We start from the raw sequence: 8,085 nt of genomic DNA on the forward strand, positions 1-8,085 counted from the left end.
AGTTTCTATTTTAAAGGGAGATTGTTCATGTATATGTGGGTATGTAAAGGTAAAGGTAAAGGACCTCTGGGCGGTTAAGCTGAGTCCAAGGTGACCATGGGGTTGCAGCGCTCATCTGGCTTTCAGGCCGAGGGAGCCAGTGTTTGTCCACAGACAGCTTTTTGGGTCATGTGGGCAGCAAGACTAAACTGCTTTTGGTGCAGTGGGACACCGTGACAGAAACCAGAGCACACAGAAACACTGTTTACCTTCCCGCCGCAATGGTACCTATTTATCTACTTGCACTGGTGTGCTTTCGAACTGCTAGGTTGGCAGAGCAACGGGAGCTCACTCATCGCGGGGTTTCAAACCGCCGACCTTCTGATCGGAAAGCCCAAGAGGCTCTGTGGTTTAGATCCCTGTGGGGATGCACACCCCCGTTGGCATCCATCAGACTTCTGAGAGACAATGGAGCGCTACTCCACCTTGGGGGTGAAGTCAAACCATTGGAGTGTTAACAGTACCTGCTGTGGCTGCACATAAACCTGAATAAAATATATTCAGATGTTTATATGAAGCTGTTTTAAATGCAGATAGAGAGAGAGAGAGGTGTACTGTATATATTTTCAGAGTGCAATGTTTTACAATTTTTTACATACATGCTGTAAGGATATATATTTATTGTAACATTTCAATATCCATTTTCGCAAGAGTTCTTTAAGGCAACTAACGACATTGGAATGAAACGAAAAGTGCCCCAAAGGCAACAGTCTAATTCTCTACACGTCTACACGGCAGTAATGTTTCAATGGGACCTGCTCCTGGGTAAACATATCAATAAAAGGCAATTAACTACAGAACCACAGCCAAAGATCTGACTGATGGCAGGCTCAGGTATTGTGCCAAAACAAAGCCCTTTTGAGATCAAGCACTACATATGTTGCAACAGGTTAGAACCACAGATTCCACAGATTTGCAGAACTGGAAGGGACCTTGAGGGTCATCCAGTCCAACCCCTTGAGGCAGAAGTCTTTTTGCACAATGTGGGGTTTGAACCCACAATCCTGAGATCAAGAGCTTCATGCTGTACCGACGGAACCATCCCAGCTTGTTAGAATTGTCAGGCAAACTATAAACCAGGTGTGGTTAACCTTTGGTCCTCCAGACGTTGCGGAACTACAACTCCCATCATGCCTGACCATTGGTCAGGCTTGCTGTGGCTGATGGGAGTCATAGTTCAGCAGCAGCTGGAGGGCCAAAGGTCCCCCCTACCCATAGCTGTCAACATTTCCCTTTTTTAAAGGGAAATTCCCTTATTCCGAATAGGATTCCTCACAATAAAAGGGAAAAGTTGACAGCTATGCCCCCACCTGCTTATAAAGCATTTAGACCAGCAGCGGGCAACTATTTTCAGGTCCAGGGACCCATGTCCTTGTAGACAGCCCTTCAGGGGCCAGAGGGAACAAAAGTAAAAGCCACAAATACGACTCTGGCCTTTGTACAGTGGGCTACACCCAAGCCACATATAAATCTTTGGTTTACAAAGACACTCAAATCACCATCATCCATCCAGTCGGGCAGCAGCATTGCAGGAGGGCATGGCGCACAGGCAGCGAAGGGCATGGATTGGGAAGAGTCCCAGGGGCCAGACAGAAAGGGATGAAGGTCCACACTTGACACATATTTAAATAACCTTAAAATATCAAAGTGGAAGACAGGAGTGCCTGGCGTGCTCTGGTCCATGGGGTCACGAAGAGTCAGACACAACTAAACAACTACAACAACAACAACAACAAAATTTCAAAAACTCCCCTTCTTCTCTTTCCATGGTTCATTTTGCATAACATATATCCCTGCATATTTTGTATAAACTAAACCATTCAGTATTCCATTATTACATCCATCAAAACTTATTGACACTGTTGAATTTATCTTAATGCTGCCAACGTTTTCAAGTGTACATAATCCCCCCCCCCCATATATTCAATAAACATTTTCCAATCTTCTTTAAACGTATGTTCTTCTTGTTCTCTTATTCTTTATGTTAGGTCCACAAGCTGCGCGTATTCCATCAGCTTAAGTTGCCATTCTTCTTTAGTTGGGACCTTGCTCATTTTCCATTTTGGGGCTAACAAAACACAGGCCGCAGTAGTGGCCTACATAAATAACCTTTTTTGACACCTGGGAATTTCCATCTGAATTATCCCCAACAAAAAGGCCTCTGGGTGTTTTGTGTGTGTTTTTTGTTTTTTTTAAAAAGTACTTTTAAACATTTTCTTCAGTTCACTATAAATTATTTCCCAATACTCTTTTACCTTTTTACAGGTCCACCATGTGTGAAAGAACATACCCTCTACCTCAGGGGTGCCCAAATTTTTTTCAAAGAGGGCCAGATTTGACGAAGTGAACATGTGTGAGGGCCAACCAAAGTTGTTTTTTTAGGATTTTACCCCAGGAGATAAACTGCCACAGGAGCAAAATAAAACTGACCGGCGGGCCGGATTAGGCCCCAAAAACAGACTTTGGACATACCTGCTCTACCTCATTGCATCTCCAGCATTTATCTGATTCAGATAAGTCCCCACTCCAATTTAGACTGCCAACCAGAGCAGAGTGGCCCTTTACTTAAAAATATGAGATATAAGGTACATTAGAAACTGCCTCATACCGAATCAGGACATTGGCCCACCCAGCTCAGTATTGTCTACACGGATTGGCAGAGGCTCTCCAGGGTTTCAGCAGGTGCTCCTCCCAGAGTCCTTACCTAGAGATGCCAGGAATTGAACCTGCAAGTCAAATGCTCTACCACTAAGCTGTGGACCTGTGGACCTCCAAACCTGCAGCCTTCAAGATGTTATTGGGCTCCAACCCCCATCATCCCTAGCCAGAGTGGCCAACAGCCACGATGATGGGAGTTGTAGTCCAACAACCTCTGGAGGACACAAGCTAGCCATCTGTCTCTGAGAGAAACAGGGCCTCCTGCCCATCGAATTCACCACACTGAGTCCAAACAGACTTCCTTCTTCTCCATGATGCAACTCCAGGATTGCACTCTCAGCTCCCAAGCAACGTGTTTATCTCACTTTGCACATCTTTGCAGCTGCGAGGCAAAAGCTTATCAGAAACCTGCGCATTATCTCTACGCAGATATAATTCACTGCCACAGGGGTCGTGCACGACCAAAGGTTTTTGGACTATGGTCCCAGGCTCTATAAATGCTCTGCTTGGCTGCAAACTGAAATAATTCTGTGGTTATATTATAAACCACCAGCTTGGATGCACGCATGTTCAGGAGAGTATGTGCATTAAAAAAGAGAAAGGGGGGAAGGGATTTAAATCATCCCATTAAGGAGAACCCCAAACATCGATCTAGCCCAGCATCTGGCTTTACACAGTAGCCAATCAGATGTGCTCTGAAAGGCAAACATGCAGGACATCAGCACAGCGGTCCTCTTTGGTTGCTACTCTCCAGTAAGTGGCATTCAAACCAAGGGATGCATTCCCTTTGGGGCAACCTGGCAAGGATCACATGTCCATGGTGGGTGGGGCCAGAGGCAAGTGGGCGGAGCATCAGGCTAGTTTCTCTGCAGCACAAACCCCCTTCTTGGTCTCCCATCCAGACAAGCATTATCAGAGTTCAGGGATGCAATCTAGCCAGGGGAAAACAACTCAGGTGGGAGAGAAGGGCCGGTGAAAGGTGGGGCCTGCAGAGCAACCCAAGGGCCAGATAAAAAGCCCTGGAGGGCCGCATCCAGTCCTCCAGCACCTGGAGATTCTCTACTGTCTCCACAACTAAAAAATAGTTGGTAAAAAAAACCCTCCCTCTTCATTAATGTCTGATCCCTTTTTAAAGCCACCTGTTTGAAGCTACACCTGCTACTGCCATACCTTTGCCGGTTCCTTCACAAGGCATCTATTTAAAATGGCCTTTTTTGTCCCCGCGGCAATTTAAATCCGCTCACCCAGAACACACTTCCCATTCTGCTTCAGATGAAAACAAAGGGTCCCTTAGGCACCAGAGATTTGGCACAACACTGCTCTAACCACTAGGTGTGACTTCCTCCAAGAGCAGGACCCCAAATTCCATGAGTGTGCCAGGGTGTGGATGCAGCTTGTCACCCAGTGTGTTCCCTTTGAAACATGAGGCTAAGGGAGCTGGAAGTTCCCCATCATTTGCCCGCTAAGTGCATGAGTGCAAAGGCACTTGGCAATAAAGCCACCTGTCTTATGTACACACTCACACACACATGTGCCAAGGATTTCGTCTCCCAGCTGTCTCTGTATGGAAAAGCAATTGCTGACAGATCCTCCATATTTCATCTCACCAGTACAGTATAAAGCTTCCTTGTCTCGTACACAGGGCACACATTTCCCATTTCTAACCCAGCACACCTGGTGGGAGACAAGGAGAAGGTCTGTAGTTGAGTGGTAGAACATCTGCTTTGCTTCAGAAGGCCCCAGAAGGCCCAATCCTCAATGGCACCTTCCAGGTAGGACTGGGGAAACACTCTCTGGAGAGCTGCTGCCAATCAGTGCAGGCAATACTGAGCTAGACGGACCAATGGTGTGACTTGGCATAAGGCAGTCATCGTCATTGTCGTCCTCCCCCCCCCCACCGTTTCTCTGTGAGCCCTTCTGAATTGTCACAATTTTCAATCCCATACAGGTAAAGGTAAAGGGACCCCTGACCATTAGGTCCAGTTGTGTCCGACTCTGGGGTTGCGGCACTCATCTCGCTTTATTGGCTGAGGGAGCTGGCATACAGCTTCCGGTTCATGTGGCCAACATGACTAAGCCACTTCTGGCGAACCAGAAGAGTGCATGGAAACGCCATTTACCTTCCCACCAGAGCGGTACCTATTTATCTACTTGCACTTTGACGTGCTTTCGAACTGCTAGGTTGGCAGGAGCAGGGACCGAGCAACGGGAGCTCACCCCGTCGTGGGGATTCAAACCGCCGACCTTCTGATTGGCAAGTCCTAGGCTCTGTGGTTTAACCCACAGCGCCACAATACCTCTAGTTAAGTTCTTAATTGGTTCTGGAGGTCCGTTTTTAACCTGAAACTGTTCTCATCCTGAAGCAAAGTTCTTAAACCGAGGTACTATTTCTGGGTTAGCGTAGTCTGTAACCTGAAGCGTATGTAACCCGAGGCACCACTGTACTGGGAAATTCGGGATTGCGCAATCAGAGTTGAACTGGGTGGGTGTGCCTTGAACGACAAACCCGCTTGCTGAAAATATCGGACCTTTTGCAACAAGGAAAGCAAAATGCAAACATGTGAAATAACACTTGTTTGACACAATGTCGTCTAATCTCCCTGCGCACAAATCAGGATAACTGTTCAACAGACAGGTGGAGTGTGTGGAAGTGCCCTTTGTCCAGAAAGCCTCCTGATTTTGCCATCTGCTCAGGAATCAGGCATCACCCGGAACCCTGCAGAGCTGGGGGCTTTTCCCTTTGCCTGTGACTGGAGAAACTGACTCACTCCTTTTGCTCCAGGGTTTCCTGCACCTTCATCAGATTAGAAGCCAGGCTGATCTCTCAGCCCCAAGCTGTAGAAGCCTCACCCTCGTCTATTCCCCACCCCCCAAACCTGGAATCAGTCGCTCCATCTGGGGCCCAGTCACAATGGAAACTCACCCCAAGGCACTAAGATTGTGCGTAAAAGGGAGGTTGCAATAGCCTGAGCACAGATCGCAGCCAGGTAAACTGAGCGTTGTTATTTGAGACATCCGGCTGTGGATGTGTGAGAGGAGGATCACGCTGGACTTTGGTCAAGAGGTCACCCCATGGACAATGTCTTTGGAATGGTATCCTCTAGGTAGCAAACCTGAACCGCAAGGTGATCAAATGAGGTGTTCTTGGTGGCCACTCTCTGTAACAGCAGGAAATGGGCAAGAAGGTGTTTCTGGAATGGTAGCAATAAATCACTCCCTCCAATAACAAGCTCAGGTGGTGCGTGCCGACAGGACTGTACCAAATCAGGGCCGCCGAGGAACGCAAAGGAAGTAGGAGCATGCTCAGGCGAACATCCTGAGGACTTGAACATCAATGAGGACCAAGCTTGCTCAGTTGGTAGAGAATGCCGAGTTGGAAAAGGAAAACTGGGTGTAGGTGGAATGGAGTGTCCTGGAGGAGGGCAAGCAGGCTGGAACCCTGAACCGAAACCTTCCTGAAATGTGGGTACCGTATTTTTTGCTCTATACGACTCACTTTTTCCCTCCTAAAAAGTAAGGGGAAATGTGTGTGCATCTTATGGAGCGAATGCAGGCTGCACAGCTATCCCAGAAGCCAGAAGAGCAAGAGGGATTGCTGCTTTCACAGTACAGCGATCCCTCTTGCTGTTCTGGCTTCTGAAATTCAGAATATTTTTTTCCTTGTTTTCCTCCTCCAAAAACTAGGTGCATCTTGTGGTCTGGAGTGTCTTATAGAGCGAAAAATACGGCATACACAGCCACATTCTATTGCTGGTTCCACACATGTTAGGAACAGCAAATGGTTAAATAAATCGCTACCTGACTATTTATATGGCCTTTAATTCATTGACAGTAGAATCCTATGCACATGTACTCAAAAGAAAATCCCACAGAGTCCAATGGGGCTTACTTCCTGGTAAGTGTGACTCTCCATGTCCCTGAGCTGCATTCTGGTTATCCAAAACCAGGTGATAGTCGGAGCTCCAGCTGCAGGTTTTTCTAACCTCTGTACCTGGGGATGTGTGGGCATTAAGAAGATCCAAATAAAGCCAGAGGGTACAAACTGTTTGTGGGGCACCGTTCTAACAATGCGCTGCTATGCACAATTAGTCCCGCTTTGCACAATCCGGAGCACGCTTGTTCAAAAATAAATGCCACGGAGTTCAGCCGCCTGTAAACATGCACAGGAATTCGTGTAGCCTTTCGCCTCCTAAATACATGTACATACCTCAGAGGCAGAGCACATGATTTATATGTGGCGTCAGGCTCAAATCTCCGACAGTCTCCCGTTTTAACATCTCTGGCAGCAAGGGTGGCAAAAAGACGCCCACCGCTCCATGCCTTGGAGAGTCACAGCCAGACAGAGAAAGCAGCAGTGGACCCACAATCCGACTCAACGTAAAAAACTTGAATGCCCTCCTAAGTCCAGCTCTTCCACATGAAAGGTGTTGGGGGCCCTGCTGGGAGCCGCCCCCTTAAAAATCCCATAAGGAGTCACCGGCTCTCATCGGCGTTGCAAAAGGCACTCTGCACATGTTCAATGACACTCTCACACACTTGCACGCGCTCTCTCTCCATATATACATATATACCGTATATTCTTCACGCCTTGTAGAGTTGAGCCCGACCCTTGGGGAGGTGGGGAAAAAGGTTCCGCGGCGCAGAGGAAAAGGTGCGCGTGTTTCTACAAGATCACCTACCCAGCCGCCGGATCAGGTTTATGGGAGATCCAGCCGACAGATACCAGAGGCTTAACCCAGAGCCTCTCCCTCACCTTCTCACCTTGAGCAGCTCAGGAGCCGGGCACGACCCGGCGAGAGTGATCGAGGAGAGGGACGCTCGGCCAAACCGGATCGCAGATCTGCGCCTTGGCGAGCAGAGGCGAGGCTGGCGATGCGTCCTCGGTCGCTCCGGGTCTCCGATCTCCCGCAAGAACTGGGCTCGGCCGTCCTCCTTTGTCCCGCCCGCCGCATGCCGCCAGCCGGCTGCCGCGCTCGCCTGCTGCCGCCTCCGCCTCCGCCGCCTCCAGGGCGCAGTTGGCTCAGGGATCCGCCTCCATGTGCGCCCCCGCCCTCGCCTGGGACCCGGACCAGAGGAGGAGGAGGAGGAGGAGGAGGAGCCGGGGAAGAGGCGAGGGAGATGATCCACCGAGACGGCACCCCCTTCTGGCGCTTCCAGCCCCACCCCGGGGCGCTTCGGGGTGGATGGGTTAAGGGAGAAGTCATAGTTAACTGTCGAGTTGGAAGGGCACCCCCAGGGTCATCTAGTCCAACCCCCTGAAGTGCAGGTCTCCACTTTCAGTACCGCCACTGCCCCTTGAGCACGGTGGGTCTCTCTTCCTTGCAAACATTATTATGAATTCCTTATGCGCAGGATGGCGCTGCAGTCCTTGCAACGCACTCTCTTTCT

General features: G+C 49.1%; 1 protein-coding gene across 1 annotated transcript in view; it reads right to left on the reverse strand.

Annotated features, from left to right (window-relative positions):
• Positions 1 to 7,680, reverse strand: part of ARHGEF15 (Rho guanine nucleotide exchange factor 15) — a 60,845-nt gene extending 53,165 nt beyond the window's left edge. Inside the window, exon 1 of the mRNA XM_079951546.1 lies at positions 7,459 to 7,680. The gene's annotated coding sequence lies outside the window, so the exon portion shown is untranslated. The remainder of the gene's footprint in view (positions 1 to 7,458) is intronic.
• Positions 7,681 to 8,085: the final 405 nt, after the last annotated feature.

Source organism: Podarcis cretensis, assembly GCF_951804945.1.
Source record: "Podarcis cretensis genome assembly, chromosome: 13".
NCBI lineage: Eukaryota > Metazoa > Chordata > Lepidosauria > Squamata > Lacertidae > Podarcis > Podarcis cretensis.